The 22756-nt window shown below is 39.0% G+C and overlaps 1 pseudogene; it reads right to left on the reverse strand.

Moving 5' to 3' along the window:
- Positions 1–433: 433 nt before the first annotated feature.
- Positions 434–2009, reverse strand: LOC109490214 (annotated as a pseudogene).
- Between the last annotated feature and the right edge of the window lie 20747 nt (positions 2010–22756).

A 22756-nucleotide genomic window follows, 5' to 3' on the forward strand; every position in this document is an offset into this window, starting at 1 on the left:
TTTTAAAAGTTCAGTGCGATTTCCTCATTTGCCTTGACAAATAAATGACCTTCATCTGGCTTCCCTGGGAATCCATCTCCCTAAAGAAATGAGAGCGTATATTACATAGGATTCAAAGAGAAATGCCGCAGGAACACTCAGCTCCTGGCATCCAAAGGGATTATGCAACATCAGCCAAGCAACCCAAGCCATCATCTTGAGAGAAGATTTTTCAAATTCTTGTCCTTTGGTGTGGCACTGGCCAAGCTTGAAGAACCTAGAGCATACAGTTCTCCTAGGTGGAGAGAGGATCCTTCCCAACCAAGCCAGAAGCTTGATGTAGAATTACACAACTAGGGAAGCCTTGGGGAAATAAACCAGAGAAAAACAAATAAAAAGAGCTGAATTTATACCACACATCCAGGTTATAGTGTGAGTGAAATTTGCTATCAGGCTACCTAAACATTAAAGAAACAAAAACGATAATCACCGAAGATACTAGAACTGTCTCCAAAGTTCAAACAGAACAAAACCCTTAGCCTCAGCTTGACTTATTCAGAATCTTGGAATATATCTCATTGCTAACTCTTTAGGGTCCACCCTTCTAAAACTCATTCTCCTACCCAGACTCTGCGTAAGGTATTTTATGGTTGAAACTACCAGATCGTTCCACCTGCCTTTTGCCAGTCCAAAACTTACTCATCCTCTCCTTGGGCAAGCATTTTCAACCAAATTCTTGTTCAAGTGCTTGCCTTGACTCAAGGCTCTTTTTTTTTTTTTTTTTTGAGTAAATGCTGGCTTTGCACAGACACCCTGTTATCAGCTGTTGTACACAAATACAGTAGCCCCCCATCTGGGCTAGCATACCAGTCAGGATAACGAAATTTGCGCAACAGAATGTCGGCTTTGCCACCTGCACACCTGTTACCTAAAGCATATGGCTCTCTCTTTAATCAACAGCACAAAACAGAGGCTCTACAGGCACTCCTGGGAGATTTCAGTCCTGCTTCTGATCCAGCCCTTGGCAAGAGCTTGCCTGAAACATCTGATATTTGAAGGAGAGACTATAAGACACGCTAACTACACATTCCTCTAGGTACCTAAGTTAAAACATTTCCCTTTTAAGTGTAAATATTTCAAAAACAATGTATCTGGATGCTGTCTGTGATCTACCCCCCATAGAAGTTCTTTCACTAAAATGGATTATAATGGAGGTAAACACAGATTTACTTCTAGTCTATTTTGGCATCATTTACAATTCTTTATCTGACGAGCATGTTTGAAAGCAAAGATGAGGTTGCAGAAAGCTGGAGGAGCCTCTGCCCCCCCAAGAGAGTGAGGAGTCACGGCATGGTGCCCAGGTGCCTAGCTCCAAACTTCTTTTTTGTCAAAAATAAACATCTAAATTATTCGAACCACTGTTAGTTTGAGATTTTTCTGGTATAGGCAGTGAGAGTCCTGACCAATCACAATCCAAAAAATCATTGTGGTGTTCATTACTTCATTAAGCAAATTTTTTTATCACCCCAAATATGCTAGGTACCATTCTAAGTATCAATGATGGATAAAGTACGGTCCCTACAGTGAAGGAACAAGGAATCAAAAAATATATAACACAAGCCACATATGTCATTGTATTTGTTATTTATGTATTTATTTATTTAAAATCTACACCTTTATTTATGTACTTTTCAGTAAGTTTAAGTCCTTGAGGCAGCAGCACATGGATTCTGTGGCCAACAGCTTTGGCAGGAAGGTTCCTTCGGAATTTGACACGAACCTTGCCACTGTTTCCATGAACATGAGTTACTTTTCCCCGTATTACTCTGGTTTTGTTCAGTTGGCCACCAGGAGTCACTGTGTTGTTCTCTGCTGTGTACACATAAGCGCATCTCTTGTCTCGAAAGAATTCAGTGTCATCTCGAGCATAAACATCTTCAATTTTAAGAAGAGCTGTGTGCTCCCTCTGGTTCCGGAGATCCTTGCTTATAGCCAGCAAACATGGCCTTGGACCACAGCCTTCCACACATATTTGTTGTTTTAGTTCTGTCCCCAGCTGGACTCCACAGGCTCCAAGATGGTGGAAAGAGCACCACATGTGTGATTTTAAATTTTCTAGTAGACACATCTAGCAACAAGCAAAAGTAACAGGTGAGACAGATTTAATTATTTATTTTCTATAACCCAATATATCACAAATATTACCACTAAATCAATATAAAAATACAGTAGTGATATTAACTCATTACCAGGTAGAGGGTTTGCAAATGGGAGAACCATTTGAAAGGTTGTCTTCATTCGGTTGATGGTTTCCTTTGTTATGCGGATGCTTTCTGGTTTGCTGTGGCCCCTTTTGTCTATTTTTGCTTTTATTACCTGCAGTTTCTATCTAAAAAATCATTGCCAAGACTAATGTCAAAGATTTCTCTCTATGTTTTCTTCTAAGAGTTTTACAGTTTCCAGTCTTATGTTTAAGCCTTTAATCCATTTTGAATTGGTTTTTGTGTGTAGCATAAGATAAAGGTCCAAGGGGCGCCTGGGTGGCACAGCGGTTAAGCGTCTGCCTTCAGCTCAGGGCGTGATCCCAGCGTTATGGGATCGAGCCCCACATCAGGCTCCTCCACTATGAGCCTGCTTCTTCCTCTCCCACTCCCCCTGCTTGTGTTCCCTCTCTCGCTGGCTGTCTCTATCTCTGTCAAATAAATAAATAAAATCCTTTAAAAAAAAAGATAAAGGTCCATTTCATTATTTTGCATGTGGATATCCAGTTTCCCCATCATTTCTCAGAGACTATCCTTTCCCTTTTGTGTGTTCTTGACACCCTTGTTGAAGTTCCGTTGTACATGAATTTACTTCTAGATTTCTCTTCCATTGGTCCATATGTCAGTCTTAAAGCCAGTACCATGCTGGTTTAATTACTATAGCTTTGTAATATATTTTGAAATAAATGAGTTTGATGCCTCTAGGTTTGTTCTTCTTTCTTAAGAGTGCTTGGACTATTTGGGATCTTCTGTGGTTCCACATGAATTTCAGGATTGTTCTTTCTATTTTTATAAAAAATACCACAGGGATTTTGATGGGGATAGGATTGCATCTGTAGATTGCTGTGGATAGTATGGATATTTTAAAGATATTAAGTCTTCCAATTAATGAACACAGAATGTCTTTCCATTTACCTGTGTTTTTAAAAAGGTTTTTTTCACCCTTGTACACTGCAAGTGGGAATGTAAAATGGTGCAGCCACTATCGAAAATAGTATAAAGTTTTTTTCAAAAAACAAAAAATAGAACTAACAGATGTTTATTTCAGCATTCTTCACAATAGTCAAGATAGGAAAACAACCAAAATAGACATCAATAGATAGATGAAAAAAGAAAATGCTATATATACATACAATGGAATATTACTTAGCCTTTAAAAAGAAAGAAAGCCTACCATATGCGACAAAATGAATGAAACTGAAGGACATTATGCTAAGTGAAATAGGCCAGTGACAGGACAAATACTGCATGATTCCACTTATATGAAGCACCTAAAATACTCAAACTTACAGAAGCAGAGAGTAGAATGTTGGTTGCAAAAGGTTAGGGGGAGGGGGAAATGGGATTTTGTTCAACAGGTATAAAGTTTCAGTTATGCAAGATGAGTAACTTCTGGAAATCTGCTGCACAATATCGAACTATAGGGAACAATAGAGTATTGTACTCTTAAAAATTTGTCAAAGTGTAGAACTCATGTTAAATATTCTTATCAAAATTTTTAAAAATGGAAAATAATAATATTGAGAATGGAAAAAAAAATTTTTGTTTGGTACCAGGTCTTCAAAATCCAGTGTATATTTTATATTTATAGCACATCTCAATTTGGACTAGTAAATTTCCAGTGCTCAAGAGCACGTGTGACTAATATTAAACAGTATGTATCTAGGTGAGTATATATATGTGTGTGTGTGTGTGCATGCACACACACAATCCAATGTGTAGATATTAGTTTCAATTATTTCTATTATTAAGAATTATAATTTAGTGCTTCTTTCGAACTCAATATATAGTTAAATATAGTTTATATATGTGTATATATATATGTACATATATATACACACATGTAATATAAATATAGTTGCATGAATTTGGGGGAAATCATCATGTAATTTTTAACTTAATTTTTGTTTTTTCCTCAGCTCCACTATTCCCCACCTGTGAGTTATGCTCACTTGTGGAGATAATTACTTTCAATTTTTCTGTTTCTTTTTATATGTACCATATATTTTTAAACAATAGGCACATACTACTATTTTATGATTTTTACATTCAACAACTAATTCTTGTCTTTCTTTTATAGAGGTGAAAATTTAACTCTCTTATACTTTCTTTCTTATACATGTACATGTACATACTTTCTTTTTCATGTTCCAAGCAATCATTATTATTATGTTTAAATTATTCAAATTGAGATACAGAATGTTATATATTTACTGTCTCATACAATTTTTTGTTTTTCTAGAGTTTATAATTGCCTTAGTGTTTTCATGTGGTTTTCTATAATACCATGACTTTTTCCCCTTAGCATTCCTACATAGATGTAAAATAAATTATCTTAGCATGAGCAAACCATAAAGAATTGTAATTATTTTATTTTTTGCTCATCAATATCTCTCCTGGAACTCCCTAACCATCTGATATAATGTGAACTCTGGGCCCCTGAGCCTCAAACATAGCTTTCATCCTGAATCTTTTTTTCATCACAACACTAGAAAGTCCCTTTGATCCTGTTTTGATCTCCTGTTGCTTGGATCTACTACTGTCTTCCTCTTTATTGATTTACTTTCTTGTTTGGGTAGAACACATCCTCCTGTCACTTCATGAGAAAGGATATATGGAAAGTAGACTTTTGAGATCTTGTGTGCCACAAAACATTTCATTTTCTTCTGATACTTGATTAATATTAGCTTTGTTGTGTAGAATTCTAGGTTGGATTGATTTTTACCTCAGAATTTTCAAAGTGCCATTTTGTTATGTTATAGCTACTGATTTTGCAGTTCAAAAATCCAGCCCCAAATCATTGATATTTGATCTTCTCGTTCCCCTAGCAGTCTTCAAGCTTACTTCCTATTCCAGTTTCTAAAATTTCACTATTATATGAGTTGATGTGAGTTTTTTCTTCATTTGTTTCAGCCCTCAATGGGCCCTTTAAATCTGTAAATACATGTTTTTCAGTTCTTGGAATTTTTCTTGTGTAATTTATTTGATAATATCCTTCTTTCATTTCTCTATTTTTTTGATTCCTAGAATTTTATTAATCTATTTAGATCCCCTAATTTACTTTTCTCTTTTTTTTCCATATCAATGTCCCCTTATTATACTTCCTGAGCAATTTCCTCAAATTTACCTTCCCAGCCTTATATTTAATTTCTGTTATTCCATGTTACAGTTTTCAAAAGCCATGTTGATTCAATTCCACTAAAATTTACTGAGAATCTCTTATTGTAAGTTACTGTATTTGGGGCTGGTTGTGGGGGAAAAAAATATCTCGCAATTCAAAGAGCTTATAATCTATAAAGATGTATACAAGTACCTATAAAATAAAAGCTACATTTATCTGATTTTAAAAAATCTGAAGTAGAGGCGGAAAAAAGTCATCAGTATTGTTCTCATTTCTAAACCAGAACTGCAACTAATGAGCACATCAGCAAATTAATTAAAATATATTACTAGTGATCACCTTAAGAAACATGGCAAATTTTCCTTTCTGATGGACACGACTCGAGATAAAACTCTGACTGACGTTAGTTCAGTAATTCTAATACATGTCTCACAGCCCATGATAGATATAATGAACATAAGGTTAAATTCTGAAGAAAATATATCCCATCCTGTTACAGAATATTTTGAGATCAAATAATAAAGCTCTTTAAAAGTATGTAGGATACTCAACGACTGGCACACCCTACATGAAGAGATCACTCAATTGGTTTTTGTCCTGGTTAAAAAAAGAACTCTCTAACCAAGGTCACATATGGGATTATTCACAAGTCTTAAATCCAGTAATAGAATGGATAATGGGAAGGCAAGAAGGGATATTGCACAGTTTTGACTCAAAATGTCTGAGCAGCATTTATAATAGAGTAACAAAAAAATTGCTATTTGACACAAACAGCGGGGGACTCCAATCCACTTTCCCAGCATTATGCAAGCAAGACAGGATTCTAGAAAAGGAAGTTAGAAGTCAGGGCTGCATTGCTTTGAGAGAACCCACTCAAATAAACAACAGCTTTTCTTCACCCTACTCCCAGCTTTATTGAGATATAATTGACATACAACATTGTGTAACTTTAAGATGTACAGTGTGTTGATTCAATACACTTATATATTGCAAAATGATTGCCACCATAGAGTAGCTAACACCCCCATCCTGTCACATAATTACCATTTCTTTTTTGTGGTGAGAACATTTAAGATTTACTCTCTTAACAACTTTCAAGTATATAATACGGTGTTATTAACTATAATCACCGTGCTGTACATTAGATCCCCAGAACTTATTCATCTTATAACTGGAAGTTTATATTCACTGACCAACATCTCCCCATTTCCCCCAGCCCTCCGCAGCCCCTGGTCACCACCATTCTACTCTCTGGTTCTATGAGTTCAGCTTTTTAGATTCCATATATAAGTTATACAGTATTTGTCTTTCTTGGATTTATTTCATTTAACATAATGACATCACATCCTATCCATGTTGTCACAAATGGCAAGATTTCCTTCTTTCTCATGGCTAAATAATATTCAAATATATATAATATATATTTATAATATATATAACATAGATATGTTATAATATATATAACATATATTATATAGATATTACAATAATATATATCTACTTTATCCAATCAACCACTGATGGACACTTAGGCTGTTCTCTTATCTTGGCTATTGTGAATAGTGCTGCAATGAGCATGGGAATGCAGATATCTCTTCAATATCTTGTTTTCATTTCCTTTGGATGTATACCCAGAAGTAGGATTGCTGGATCATACGGTAGTTCTATTTTTAACTTTTTGAGCAACCTCCATAGTGTTTTCCACTGTGGCTGCACCAGTTTACGTTCCTATCTGTAGTGCATAAAGGTTCCCTTTTACACACATCCTTGCCAGCACTTGTCTTCTCTTGTCTTTTTGATGATACCACTTCTAACAGGTGTGAGGTAATCGTTCATTGTGATTTGGATTTGCGTTTCTCTGATGACTAGTGATATTAAGCACCTTTTCACGTGCATGTTGGACATTTGAATGTCTTCTTTGGAAAAAATGCCTATTCAGTTTTTTTGCCCATTTTTAAATCAGATTATCTGGGCTTTTTGCTATTAAGTTGTGTGAGTTCTTTTTATATTTTAGGTATTAACCCCTTATCAGAGACATGATTTGCAGCCATTTTCTCCCATTCCATAGACTGCCTTTTCATTTTATTGATTGTTTCTTTTGCTGCGCACAAGCTTTTTGGTTTGATGTAATTTTTACTCTGTGTCTGTGTGTGTGTGTTAGCGCACCTGTACCACCAAGCCAATCTCTGACACCAGCTGGGGGTCCTACAATTCAATTCAATTTAATTCAGACAACATCTACCTGGAGTATCTGGAGATAGCTCTAGGGTAGGGGCTCAGCCTTCCCAAAACTGCCACCACCCCCACCCCCCCCACCCCCNCACCCCCACCCCCGCAAACACACACACGTTTCAGGTGCCAATCCCAAATCCAGGTAGTTCCCTGAGCTTTGGGCCCCCAGCTATAGATCAAAGGTTCCAGCAACCCCCTTCTTGGGTTAAATTAATTTGCTAGAGCAGCTCCCAGAACTCAAAGAAATATATTACTTACTAGACTACTGGCTTATCATAAAAAGATATATCCCCGGAATAGGCATACGGAAGACATGCTTAGGGCGAGGCGTGGCTCAGAGTTTCCATGCTGCCTCCAGGCATGCCACTCTCTGAGCCCCTCCATACGTTCACCGATCTGGAAGTTCTCTGAATCCTCTCTTCTCAGGTTTTCATGGAGGATTTGTTAGAGCATAATTGATTCAATCATTGGCTAATCAAGACTGAACTCAGTCTATGGCCCCAGCACCCCATTCCAAATCTAGGTGTGGAACTGAAAATTCCAACCCTCTAACCACATGGTTAGGCCTCTTGGCAACCAGCCTGCATCCTTTGGCGAGCTAAGGGGTTTTCCAGAAGTCACTATTTACATAACAGTAGACACCTTTATGTCTCTAATCACTTAGGAAATTCCAAGGGTTTTGGAGTTCCATGACAAAAAAAAAGGGAAGACCAAATAAGTATTCCTTATTGTAAGTCACAATATCAGAGTCTTCAGTACATTTCAAGTTAATTTTCATGAATGATGTAAGATAAGAGTCTAATTTCATTCTTCTGCTTCTGGTTATCCTGTTTTTCCAACACCATTTATTGAAGAGACTATCCTTTCCCTATTGAGTATTCTTGGTTCCTCAATTACAGCTTTTCATGCCTTAGGGTTCAGAAGCAAAAGCCAGCTGAAATTGGTGGATGGGGACATTGTTTTGTCTGCAGATAGAAAAGATGCTTCCCCAAGGGATGTGCGGGCATTTGACAATGCTAAAGAAAGCCTAACTGTTCTGTGACTGTCATTCCTACTTGGACTCTTCAATTTCAAGGACCCATCACCACCAGGCCCAGGCTTTGGGAGTCACTGTAAGTAAGTGAAATGGCACATAACTTTATTAAATTGTTTGGTAGTGATCTTTAGCCCCGTGTCTGTGTTAGACACAAAACCAAGCTCTGTTGAGGAATAAACCTGCAGTAGGCCTGTGGACAGCAAAACGAAGGGTGTTCCTGCATGCTTGAAATAAACAGGTCATAACAACCCATTTCAGGGGCTTAAGTGATTCAGACCTCTATGAGGCTGATCCAATCTGCTGTGTAGTGTTAAAAAAATATATTCAATTTGAAGATCTAATTGGCTATACAAAACCACTCATGAATCAGGCAGAATCACATCTCACAAGTGAAGCTCCAAAGGGCTAAGGAAAGGGAAAGGTTTTTAAAGACAGGAAGTCATAAACAGAAAAAGGGATTATTTCAGGTGAGGTCCCCTTCATTTGGGGGCAGAGGTTCTTAGTAGGTGGATGACCTCATCTTCCTTTGGGGGATGGAGAAGGCCCATGTGCCTGAGCAGAAAATTCCTGACTGACCAGTTAAGAGCACATTTCTGGGGGAGGTTGAAAGTGCAGTAAGGTTAAGTATGAAGCCTCTGTTTGGTGACTTGGCCGAAGTGACGCCATTTTGCACCTATGGTTTTCTTTTTAATTGTGTCCATTGGCTGGTTACACACTGTAAGAAACCAAGTGGTTCACGTACTGAGTAGATTTCTTCATTGAAAATGTGATCTTTGTATCTCAAGAGCCAACACAGTGTTTGGTACAGCGTGGGTGCCCCATAAATATTTGTTCAATGAATGAGCTCTAAGAAGTCTTAGACTAAGCAATTTAGCTCTCTTCTCCCTACCTGCTGTGCTAAAAATCTCCTTGGCTGATTCTATATGACACTTAGGAGAACTTTCTTGTTTTTTTGTATTTCATTTCTATGAGGTTCGAAGAAAAAAGTTGAATGGTACTTCAGCAAATATTTATGGAACACCTACCATGTTCAAGGCACTGTTGGGGAAATAAAACTCTAAGGCAATGTTTTCCCTACAATAGCTTAAAGCCTCAAAGAAGAAGTTAGATACGTATACTCAAATACATTCTCAGAATTACAGATTTCTAACTAATAAACGCAGCCATATGCAATTGGTATGCCTCAGAGATTGTATATGGGATACAAAACAAGTCCCCTTCTTGTTGAATGCTTAATGTTGTTGAATATTGAGACTAAATAACTCTGAACAGTCCCTGGCCACGAGTAACTGTCTTATTTTCAGGGTTTTCCTTACTAGGTACAGGTACTCCTCACTTTTCGAAAGCTTGCGTTACACCACTTTGCTTTTAGGGGAGACTTATGCTGGTATCTGCTTTCAATAACTGAAAGAAATCTCGAGACCATTTCGCTTATAGGAAAAAAGGCAAAAAGTGAAAATAGCATTCAGCGTGGTTTGCAGCGAGCTGTGATAGAGGCAGCAGGCACCCTGAGCAGCAAGAGTTGACCCCCCTCCCCCAAGCTCCTTCTCCCACCATACTCAGCATCTCAGCATCCAGTCTCCATAGCTGTGAACCATGTCTGTGAACATCTATGCTTTCTGTAGATTTATTTTGTGCATCTATTAGCAAGATGTGTCCTACGGTATCAGAAAAGGATAAGAGAAATTATTTGAGGGGTCTAGAAATGCTCAAACGTGTTTACATACAAATGAACGGTAATTGCTTTTTCACATTATGCCATTTTGGCTTACAAAAGGTTTCATAGGAATGCTCTACTTTAAGATGGGGGGGGCTGTACTTCCAAAAACAGCTGTGAAGTTGCTGAGTGTGGTAGTCTCCACTTGCCCTTTCCCCAGACTCTTCTCTTTTGTTGACCCCCTTGGAGCCCCAGGAGGCTGACCTCTCTCCATACCACTGGCTACATCACTCAGACTCCATGGTCCACTGGCTTTTGGTTCCTTTGGGCCATTGGGAGGCACTGGCAGGAAATGAGGGGTACAGAGAGAAATATCAGAGTGTTTCTTCACCTCTCTGCCTGGGAGCTGTTCTGATAGCATCTGGATCTCTCTCAATTACAGATCCTTTCCCGAGACCCGCTATTACAGCTCACACCAGTAACACTATTCACCTTTGCCCCCATGACAGTTAATTTCATATGCCAACTTGACTGGGCCATGGGGCGCCCAAACATTTGGTTAATGTTATTTCTGAGTGTGTCTGGGAGAATGTTTATGGATGAGATTAACATTTGACTCAGTGGACCGTGTATAGGAGATGGTTCACCCCAGTGTGGGTGGGTCTCATCCAATCTGTTGAACGTCTGAGTAAAAGAAAAGGTTGAATAAAAGAGAATTCTTTCTCTCTATCCAACTGTCTTCGAGCTGGGACATGAGTCTTCTCCTGCTTTTGGACTCAGACGAGGACTGGAACAACACCGCCAGCTCTCCCGCTTCTTGGACCTTCCACCTCAGGCTGAAACTCAAACCCATTGGCTCTTCTGGTCTCCAGGCTGCCAACTACAGCTCTAGGGACTTCTTGGCCTCCATAACTACATGAACCAATTTCTTATAATAAACATATACGTGTCTACATACATACATACATATGTACGTACCTTATTGGTTCTTTTCCTCTGGAGAACCCTGACTAATACTCCTTTTCAGACCCAGAGATGTAACAGCTTCCCACTACTGTCAGCCTCTGAGTGCCTCAACATTGCTTGTGGGTTCCTTCAGCCCTGCTCACACCTCTGTAAATAGTCCCTTCTATAAAGTTTCTCAAAATCCCAGTTGAGTGTGCCATCTGTCTCCTGCCAGAAGGCTGCCTGAAGCAGTTTTCCAGAACTATCTTCTTGTTTACTATACCAGCTGGGATGACACTGGAGTTCACATCCCCTGAGCTTAGAGGTACCTTAACACCCACTTTCAAAACTGCCAGCCTCCAAACACTCCCACTCATGGATCTAGGTTTGCTCAACAATGGCCAATCTCCCTCGCTCAAGAGAAGGCTTGGCGTCACCTCGAAAATGAAGAATTTGTAGAGCTCATTTATTACAAGGGAGTTCTCCAGTATGGGAGTGCTGCAGAAGTAACTGATGTGTAAAGATTTTATTTTATTTAAATATAGAATGATAACAGGTTACTCATGCTTAGGACTGCCTACTTTGTCTTAATCTTTTGTGAAAATAAGACAGCAAGACGAAAGACGGTAAGATGTAGCTGAAAGAATCCCTTTTCACTGTGTTTTAGATACATTAGGGATCAAACAGATTTTGGCCCATTGGTTTTATACTCCAGCCATTCTTAATAACTTCATTTATTAAAGAAAACATGTTCTTTGTTCCAAACAACTGACTTTCATACTTTTGTTATGAGATTTCTCTTGTCTCACAATTGTTTGTTTATATATCCAGAGTAGTATACCTGTTCTCACAGCAAGACCTTTATCTTATTTATCATTTTATCTCCAAAGCTATAACCATGCTAGTAAACAAGTCACTCAAAGCCTTTATAAAAGGAATGAATGAATAAATGGCAATGCAAATTGAAATGTAACTCATTTGTAAATTGAGAACTACTGAAACTAACTGATACCCTCCAGTGGCATAGAGGATTCCTCTCTCCTTCCTGTAAATGGTCCTGCCCCTCACCTCTTTCCAGACTACTTCTTATCTGTTGTATGTTGCAATCCTTTGAAACTGATCAGCAGCCTGTGAAATTGCCCAAAAATGCCATGGCAAGCTGTTCTTTCCCTGCCTGGAGCTTGTATGTTGCCTTTTACCAATATAAATAAAAGTTTGCTGTTTTCAAATCCTCACCTACAAGCACATGAATCACAATACCTTCCCTCTACTCTTCAAACTTGCATGTCTACACAGGAGAATTAACAGTTTCTGTGACCACAGAGAAATCTGAGTTGTTGTTTTCTCTCACTCTGATGATTTATTATACAGTGATTTAGTGACCCAGTGGTAAACCTAAGAATTTTAAACTCTGGAGCAAATTTTCAAAATGGCCTTCATTACTTCTTGCAATGCAGGGAGTATAAATATATATATATATAAATATATATTATTTGAAGGGAGAGAATGGAGGCAACTTCTTTCCTGATTTTTACGTGTTTTCCCCAGGTACAAGTGTCAGAGTAATTAACCCTCAGTAACTGGAACCATTTATACATAATCATTTGTCACTCTTTTGGCTGATAGAGTTCAGCAGAAATGGATGTTTGCTCAGTGTTAGGTGGAGACACAGGGAATTCTAGCAATTCACTGAAGCTCTTCCTTGTTGCATTAGAAGAACTTTGAAGTATTAGTAGCCATACGTGAATTACGTCAGGGGCTTAACACAATAGGAGTTCACTGATACTCATTTAACAGTCCAGTGAAGGATTCCCAGTAGGCGGGAGGATTTCCTCCAGCAGTGATACAGGGACCCAGGCTCCTGCCATATCAAAGCTCTTCCATGCAGTAGAGCCGAAGTCCTTGGAAACCAAAAGCCAACTGGAGAAGAGCATGGACAGTGTCCCATGGGAGCTTGTTCACTTTCCATTATGGAGAGCTTGGCCATGTGGTCCACCTACATCCAAAGGAGCTGAAAAACTTGGGCCCCCCCTAGGCAGCTACTTCCCCCTCACATCATCCACTGGGAGAAAGGAACACAGATTTCTCTGTGGGCGGGAAGCTGACTGTGGCAGGAAGCAGGGGCCCAGGGGTTCTGATCCCCAGTAGAATTCACCTAGACTGAAGGAAGAGGCAGGAGCTGAATCTGAAACTAGGAACGTGAGAGCTGTCTTCAGCACCTTGTCTTTTTAGTCTACACCACAGGTCCTGGTGTTGGTGTTATCTCTCATTGCAGTGGGAAGTCCAGATGTCCTACCTCCCAAGATATGGAAGGCATATACTGGAAACAGCAGTCATTTCCTCCCTGCGCGCACACTTCCTTCTTAGAGAACAATCCACCCCTTCGTTCTAATGGGCTCACCAAACAGACCCCACCAAGTGCAATGGATCCCATGACTTGTTCCTTTCACTCTTGGTCACGGGTGAATAGAACAGAATCAGAAACCAACCCAAGCCAAGCCAATCAGGTACTGTCTCCCAGAAACTGGGATTTGGGATTCGAAGATACTTAGTTGGTCTGTGTTAAACTCCGAGGTCAGAAAAGCTGCTACTGGCCGTTTGTTTCAGCCTGTGTTATAGCTGCTCAGAAAGTTGATCTGGGGGGGGCGCCTGGGTGGCTCAGTCGGTTGAGCATCTAACTTTGGCTCAGGTCATAATTCCAGGGTCCTGGGACCAAGCCTGGGGTTGGGGGGAAGTCTCTGCTCAGCAGGGAGTCTGCTTGTCCCTCGTCTTCTCCCTCTGCCCCTCCTCCTGCTTATGCTCTCTCTCTCAAATAAATAAATAAAATCTTAAAAAAAAAAAAAAGAAAGAAAGTCGATCTGGGGTAGGGGCACAGAGAAACTGAGAGACTGAGAGAGAGTAACGTTGAGTCCTAACATCAGTTCCTGGTTCTCTCAGGTTAGCAGTTTCCAAAAGCGTCTTTCCGAAAGATACCCTTTTGAGTTAGAGCTAGCTTGGATGAGTTTAGTTCCTTGCAGTCAATTACTCCCTAAAATTCTTTTCTACTTAATTGCAGACCTTTAACTCCCTAATGACAATAACAGAGTATAACTGTAAAGCCCATCCATGGAATTTATTACCACACCCAAGAAATAGGACCCATTCTGTGCTCAAATCTTCAGAACATTCCAGGGATGGCACAGAAAGATAAAAAGCAAAGACAAGCACCGTGCCAGTTGCAAGCCAAATACCAAATCCTGTGAGCTTTCTTTGGAGGGTGTGGAAACCAGATAAAGTGAAATCATGGCTTCCCTGAAAAGTGTTCTCCAAGGCCAGAGACCAAAAAGCCTCGAATGTTCTTCATGACTATGTATGCATTGCTAGCGCGGCAAACAAAAAATGGCTCCCAAAGATGTAAGCATCATAATCCTCAAACCTGTGAATGTTATTTTATATGGCAAAAGGGACTGTGCAGATGTGATTAAATTAAGGATCTTGAGACTGGGAGATTACTCTGGATTATCTGGGTGGGCCTGATATAATTACCAAAGTCCTTTTAAGAGGGGGGCAAGAGGATCAAAGTATAAGAAAGCTATAGGACTTAAACTCATTTTAGACTTCTGACCTTGAGAAATAGAAGAGGTTAAATTTGTGTTGTTTTAAGCAACTAAATCTGTGGTAATTTTTTTTTTTTTTAGCACCAGTAGGAAACTAACATAGCTAGTAAATAGTTCCTTGAATATCATTTTAGAATGAGCTCAGCAAAGGTATGAAAGAATGCACCCTACTTTTCCTGGCATTTTATGGAGGAAGGACAGAAGCCCCCTCACCAAATGATTCTTTCAAAAACAGGTTGGTGGGGGTGGCTTCTGTGGGAAGATAAGAGTAAGTCTTTAGCTGCAATTCCAAAAACACTGAGTCAGGAAGAGAAGTAGGTCTCATAGAGGTCATTCTTTTTTTTTTTTTTTAAAGATTTTATTTATTTATTTGACAGGGACAGCCAGCAGAGAGGGAACACAAGCAGGGGAAGTGGGAGAGGAAGAAGCAGGCTCCTAGCGGAGGAGCCTGATGTGGGGCTCCATCCCAGAATGCTGGGATCACACCCTGAGCTGAAGGCAGACGCTTAACGACTGTGCCACCCAGGCGCCCCAAGGTCATTCCTTTTTTACAGACAAGTGGGTTTAGAAAGGCAGATATGACCTCTTAACCAGGTATATCAACCATCTAGAATAAACAAAGCTCTCCCCTTGAGCTCTTTAACCACTTTTGTAGAACACATAGACATTACTAGTCCTGTCTTTATCTCTTTCTTTCTTTCTTTAATGAAAAAATCCACTTCTTGACACCATTTGTTGGGTCGTTGCTCATGCTTGGAGAAGACAGGATTGCTCTCTTTCATATTGGTCGACCTATTGGAATTTTTTAGCCTCTGAGCATCCAAGCTTTGCAAATTGAGACTTAAAAAAAGAAAGAAAGAATACACTCAGATCAACTATAGTTTCTTTCTCAGACACTTCTCTTGCAGTAGACAATGGTAGTTATTGGTTTCTAACGTCCCAAGAACATTTCCGCACTCATTCTCTTCTTCTCAGAGCCTGTCTGTCCACTATGGGGGTAGGCATGTGAACAAAGCTTGGCTCACCAGGGTCCTTGCTGGGACTGATACACAGACATCAGAATTGCTGAAAGAGACAATACCAATCTGGGGCTATCTTCCCACCACATTGGTTGAGACTGTCCTTAGAATGGCTGTAAGCAGAGCTTAGTGTATATGGGAGAAGGAATGGGACAAAGACCTATGGCATTGAATCCTAAATGTTAATCCCTATGTTCCTGTCCTATAGATTTCTCTTCAACTTTGTGAGCTACCCAAACTTCTTTTCAGCTGCATAAGCCAATTCATTCCTTTTTTGCTTCAGTTAGTTTGAATTGTGTTTCTGATTCTTTTGACAACTAAATGAGCACTTCTGGTTATATTAGAAAATATGTCAGTACATAAAGGTTAAATTTTATTTTAGTGAATTCCAAAAACCTATTTTGTAGTCAGAGAACATATTTTGTATGATTCCAATACTTTTAAGATTTAATAAGAGTTGTATGATAACGCAGGCTATGGTGTGTCTGATGAATGTTCCTTGTGCACTTGAAAGGAATCCCCTAGTGTAGGATGGCATGTTCTATAAATGTCAATTAGGTCAAGCTGGTTAATAAGGTTGTTCAAGTTTTTTAAACTCTTACAGATTTTCTGCTTACTTGTTCTATCAGTTATTGAAAGAGAGGTATTGTGGATTTGCTTATTTCCTCTTTCAGTTCTATCAGTTTTCACTTTGTGTGTTTTTCTGTGTTATGAAGTGCATATATATTTAGGATTCTTATGTCTTCCTCCATGAAATGATCCATTTGCCATTATGAAATATTTCTCTTTACCCTTCATAATATTACTTGTTCCAAAGTCTACTCTGGATACTAATGTAACCCATAAGTGTAGCTTTCTTTAATCGGTATCTACATGATCCGTTTGTCCCATGCTTTCACTTTTAACCTGTATGCATTTTTATATTTAAAATTGGCTTTTTTATATGTAGCATATAGACAGATCTTCCTTTGTGATCTAGTCTGACAATTTCTGCCTGTTAATTGGAGTGTGTAGACCATTTAAATTTGATACAATTTTTTATTTTATTGGAATTAAATCTATCACCTTGTTAGTTATTTTATATTTATTCCATATATTCTCAGTACCTTTTTCCTTTTCCTGCTTTTTTTGGATTACCTGAGTATTTTTCAGGATTCCATTTCATCACCACTACTGCTACCCTCCTTTGTTTTACTTTTCAGTGCTTGCCCCAAGGTTTATAATATACATCTTTAACTTACCTTATCTTTAAGTAGTATTATATCACTTCATGTATAATGTAAGAGCCTCAAAATATACTTATATTTCTACTCTCCTGTCTTTTATAATACTGTTGTCAAGCATTTGACTTTGATATATGTTACAGACCTCAAAATATTTTTCTATTAATTTTGCTTTAAAAATCAATCATCTTGGGGCACCTGGGTGGCTCAGTCAGTTAAGTGTCTGCCTTTGATCCCAGGACCCTGGGATCAAGCCCTGAGTCAAACTCCCTGCTTAGCAGGGAGCCTATTTCTCCCAATCTTTCTACCCCTTCCCCCATTCATTCTCTTATGTGTGCTCTCTCTCTCTCTCTCTCTTCCTCTCAAATAAATAAATAAAATCTTTAAAAAATCAATCACCTCTTAAAGACTTAAAAATGATAAGACATTGTCCTTTATCATTACCCACAGATTTTTCATTTCTTGCACTCTGTGTTCCTTCATTTTTGTATAGAGATCCAAATTTCCATCTAATTAATGCCCTCTAGCTAAAGAGTGTTCTTTAAAATTCCTATGGTGCAGTTCTGTTGGCAAAACAGTCTCTCAGCTTTCATTTGTCTGAAAAGTCTTTACTTCACCTTTATTTTTGAAGGATATTTTTCTGAGTATAGAATTCTAGGTTGACAGGCTTCTCAGTACTTTAAAGATGTTGCTCCACTCTAACCTAGCTTGCATCGTTTCTGACAGGAAGTCTGTCGTCATTCTTATTTCGTTCTTCTGCACATAATATGTCTTCCCCCTCCCCCAGCTGGGCTGCTTTCAGGATTTTCTTTTTATTACTGGTTTTAAACAATTTGCTTATAACGTGCTCTTGTGTAGTTTTCTTCATGTTTGGGTTCAGTAGGCTTCTTGGATCTGTGAGTTTGCACTTTTCATCAAGTTTAAAAAATATTTAGGCAATACTTCTTCAACTATTTTCCTATTCCTTCCTTCTTTCCTCTCTTTTGGGATTCCACTTTTATGTTTGTCTAATGTCTTGATATTTCTCACGGGGCACTGATTTTCTTTTCACTTTTTCTAGGCTTTAAAATTTTTTTCTGTTTTATTTTAGGAGTTTCTATTGCTGTGTTTCCAAGTTCACTGCAATATCCAATCTGCTGTTAATCTTATTCACTACAATTTTCATTTCAAGTATAGTGTTTTTCATTTCTAAAATTTCCATTTTGTTCTTTTTTGGTCTTTCCTTTCTCACCTCATCATGTGCATGTTTTCCTTAATATCCTTGACCATATTTATAAGATTTATAATAGCTGCTTTGATGTACTTGTCTGCTAATTCCATCATCTCTCTTATTTCTGGGTTGGTTCTGTTAATTTTTTGTTAGGAGTCTCTGCAACTTTGAATGCCTGATAATATTTTTATTGGATACTGGGCATTGTGAAATTTGCCTTATTAGGTGCTGGATTGTGTTATATTCACTTAGTGTGGAACTCTGTTCTAGCATTCTGTTAGGTAGCTTCAAATCAGTTTGATCCATTTAAGGCCTGCTTTTAACCTTTGTTAACACAAAGGCAGAGAAACTGTTCTAGGGCTAATTTAGCTCTGCTTCTAGGAACAGCAGTCTCTGTGCTCTGTACCCAGTGCCCATTTATTATAAGTTTTCTCCCTTCTAACTGGGGAAAAGTGGTCTGTTCCCAGTCCTATGTGATCTGGGGAATTTTTCAGCATTCTCTCTGTTAGCTCTTTCTCAAGCTTTTTCTGCTAAAAAATTGAGAGGATCTCTATGTACATATCTGGATCTTCCTCTCTCTCTCTCTCTCTCTCACACACACACAGAGTACTTTAAGACCACAGAAATATCCTGCTCTTCAAATTTTCCTGTGAAATTTATCATTCAGTAATGCTTCTTGCCTGATTGAATTTTTACCTTGATGCTTGCAAAATAATTTTTGAAATGTTACTATTTGGTCTCTGGCATTCAGCTATAAGCAAGGGCTCTCTCTTCTCCCTGAATTATTTATTTATCTATTATTATCAGCATGAATGCATGATTTCTTGTTTTTTCTATGACTTACATTTGGTTACTATGCTTAATTATTTTTGTGCTTAGATTTCCCAAGACTAGGTCTTTGAAAGCCCCTTTGATTTGAGACACAGCTCCTGACATTCAACTGCTTATTTCCAACAAGATTAAGATGCAGGGAATAAGATTCCTAAGATCAAATCACCAGCCAGTCCTAGAAGCTACCATCATTTCCTCATTGTACATTTCCCTATAGCCAGGACAGGCATTAGACATCAATCTACTGAGTTCATTCTATATTTTTTCAAACGTTTCCTGATGACATATTCTTTTGTATATTGAGTGCTATGAATTTATATATATATATATATATATGTATATGAATTTAAAAAATCTGTACAGGGGTGCCTGGGTGGCTCAGTCAGTTAAACATCCCACTCTTGGTTTCTGTTCAGGTAATGATCTCAGAGTCATGAGACTGAGCCCTCTGTCAGGCTCTGCATTCAGTGGGGAGTCTGCTCAATATTCTCGCTCTCTCCCTTTCCTTTTGTCCCTACCCTGCTCATGCTCTCTTTCTCTAAAATAAATAAATAAATAAATAAATAAATATTTTTAAAAATCTGTAGATACAGCTCCATCTGTTTGCCAGATCACCATAAGGCAAGATCTGACATATTGTACATGAGTTCAAATGTGCTTATGCATGAAGCCATCTAAAAGTATGAACCTCATGGCTACATAGTCTGATGATGATGGTGATGATGGTGTAGGTATGTGTGTTTCCACTGTTGTTAGAAGCCATCAAACCATCTGAGGAACAGGCTGTTACCTGTTAAAACTACTGTGAAGGTAACATTTGATTATCAAAACCAGTCTAAGCTTGATGCTTACAAGGAGTTGTTACTGGGATGGGTGAAGTCCAGCAAAACACAGATGAGGGAGGAAGCTGGAATTAGAGCTTAAGCCAAGTCCAAAGTAGAAGTTTGATGTAAGGCACAAAGCAGAAGGCTCTGGCTCAGGTCAGGGAGAAGCAGAGGTGGAAGCCCAGTACCCTGGAGAGCTCCCAGAGTGGGACAAGTTTGCTGGGCAAACCGAGGCTTATCTTTAGAACGCCATTTTGATTCTTCACTCTGTCTGAAATTCTCAAGTTTGTAAAGAACTTTTATACCTGCATGTTCCCAGTTCCCATATGCTCAGCCTTTTAATGCTTTCATTCTTGTGGTGGTTGATTTTATGTCAACTTGACTGGGCCACAGAGTGCCCAGCTGCTTAGACAAGCATTATTCCAAGTGTTTCTGTGAGGATGTTTCTGGATGAAATTAACATTTGAATCAATATACTGAGTAAAGCAGATTGCCCTGTCCAATGTGGGTGACCCTCATTCAGTCAGTTGGGGACCTGAATAAGAACAAAAAGACTGAGTAAGAGGGACTGACTAACTGCCTTCAGCTGGGACATCAGTTTTTTCCCTGCCTTCAGACTCAAATTGGAACATTGGCTCTTCTTGGGTCTTGAGCCTGCCAGCCTTGGGACTAGAACCTATGTCATTGGCTCTCCTGGCTCTCCAGCTTGCTGATGGTAGATCTTGGGACTTTTTTTGTCTCTATGACTGTATGAGGCAATTCCTTATAAGAAATCCATAGATAGATAAGTAAATAGATGATGATAGATAAATGATATATAGACAGATAGATAGCCTATTGGTTCTATTTCTCCGGAGAACACAAACTAATGTAATCCCCTTAAGAGTTTTTGCAATTTTTACATTGAGTGGAGGGACTCTGATGGAATATTCCTATCTTCAGATCTACAAAAGCCAGAATAAAGACCCTGGAACACAGCATTAAGCAAACAAGCAAACAAAATGAATAGCATTTCCCCTTTACCTCTATGTGAGTGTGGCAGCGGAGCGTAGGCTCTCGAGATAGCTCCCTGTATGTATGTGCAGCATGTGAATGCCTCAGAGGGCTATGAGCCAAGAGCCCACAAACGCGTATTTTAACCCTTTCCTGCCATTCAGCTTCTGACACACAGCAGTGGGTTTGAGACAGCGCTGAGTTCCACGGCTCTGCCTTCCCAGCAAAGCTGCCACATGTCACCAAGCCCTGCAATTCTCTCTCGCACATTTTGCATAATCAGTTTCTATTCTGTCGTGTTCCCTCACACATGGCGCTCAGAGACTTTTCTGGAAAATAGAGAATATTTTTCAGCTCAGATGAGTAGCATGATTTTACGTTGCTCAGACTGTTTGGTAAATGAAGTCAATTACTCATGTATCTGTCAGATGAAGAGAAAGACACAGGGATGAGAAGAACCTGCTTTTAGCTCTGGAGACCACCCCTTTGCCTACATGGTTACTGCCCGAGTCTCTGCAACAACTTCTAAACGTTTCCCTCCTTTTAATATATCCTACGTTCTATAAGCTACTCTCTGATCAAACGGCTGAAAGTACTATTTACTATTTAGCCTAAAGACCCAGTTTCATCATGGACTGGCTACCCAATCTAGTAGCATCACCTCTTCTCTGAGCCTCACCCTTCTGAAACGTAGCAATGGGATCATAATGTTGTACCTTCATTGAAGGGTTGTTAGGAACCTTCACTGAGAGACTGTCCTGGAAGAGCTTTGAGAGTTATAAAGTCTTAGCAGGTATTCATTATTTCTCAAAATCTTTCTATGGCTTCTCATTACCTGAAGTTCCAACTCTTCCTTGGCATCTAAACAACTCTAAGACCCCAATCCATCCAAACACCTTTTTATTGTTTTTACTTTCTATTACTCTCAGATATGAATCTTCTTTCCAAGCTAGACATGTGTACCCAAGTTCTCACTCAGCGTGCCTGATGTGGAGTAATCAAGTCTGAAGAAATTCAGAACATTGAGGAAACGTGACAGAAACACCAGATGAGCTGGCAAAACTTAGACTTAAATAAACATTTTAGACATAGATCTTTTTTTCACCCAAGCGGAATGGGAGAGTGCAGTAACTCAGTGTCCTTAACTTGGCAAAAATGACCAGGGTTTGATCTCTGGCTATGATTTTCCAAGTGCGTGGCCTTAGGAAGCTTATTTTAACTTCTTCAGATTTCCTTTCTTTCCGTTAAAAAGTTTGAACCTTACCAGATTGTTGGGAGGAGTGGATGAGGTAATGTGTGTTTGGAAGAAAGAAAGGAAGGAAGGAAGAAAGGAAAAAAGGAAGAAAAAAAGAGAAAGAAACAAAGAAAGGAAGGAAGGAAGAAGAAAGAAAAAAAGGAAGAGAAAAAGAGAAGGAAGGAAGGAAGCAAGAAAGAAAGAAAAAGAAAGAAACCAAATTTCCAAATGGTAAAGGATTATGCAAACTTTGGTTTGCCGTTAATGGGCCATTCTGAGGACTGGTGAATTCTTAGTTCTGGACAGACACCTGCAGAGAAGTTCCTTTGATCAACAAATCCTCCTGTAATCTCTGTGGTAGATAATTCCATTACTCCCTCAAGAGGTCCATCCTCAAATTCCTTAAGCAGTGCCATTCTAAGGGCAGAGGAAAAGCAGCTAAATAATCTAAAAATATAAATTTTTCCTAAACTTAGAGAAACAGATATTATCTGCCCGAGCAGTTGCCTTGCCCCAGAGTGCTCAAGGGTGACTCAAACCTCTTTCCATTTACAGCCAGCTTTTGATCATTCGGGAACTGTTCACTCAGTGTGGG

Source organism: Ailuropoda melanoleuca, chromosome 5 (genome assembly GCF_002007445.2).
Source record: "Ailuropoda melanoleuca isolate Jingjing chromosome 5, ASM200744v2, whole genome shotgun sequence".
In the NCBI taxonomy this organism is placed as follows: Eukaryota; Metazoa; Chordata; class Mammalia; order Carnivora; family Ursidae; genus Ailuropoda; species Ailuropoda melanoleuca.